Below are 423 nucleotides of genomic sequence, written 5' to 3'. Positions count from 1 at the left end.
TTGAAAACAAGAAATCTAGTTCTTACTCTTTAAATCAAGATATAGGGTATCTATGTACACAAGTTTCACTGCCCAAACATTAGAGAAAGACACAACACTAATATTTCAAACAACTGGAAGTTTGGGGACTTCTTCATACTCTTGTAAGAATTAGGGGAGAGAATATGGCACAAGAAAGAATCTTGTTTATCCAAAGGAGAAATGAAGTCTTGGTTCTCCTGGATTGTTTTTTCATAGACATAGATTCTTACTACATATTACTTTGGGTACTAATTATTTTAATTATGCTGTCATTAGAGAGTTAGAATTCCCTCCATTGTTTTTTAATGAAAATCTTTTAAAAAAAAATATGGCTATACACCCTGACCAATAAATGACGGTAGACTATTCAATATGGTATACACAAATGATAAATGTTACTAC

The sequence above is a fragment of the Bubalus kerabau genome, chromosome 6, assembly GCF_029407905.1.
Source record: "Bubalus kerabau isolate K-KA32 ecotype Philippines breed swamp buffalo chromosome 6, PCC_UOA_SB_1v2, whole genome shotgun sequence".
Lineage (NCBI taxonomy): Eukaryota > Metazoa > Chordata > Mammalia > Artiodactyla > Bovidae > Bubalus > Bubalus kerabau.
This window is presented reverse-complemented; position numbering follows the sequence as displayed.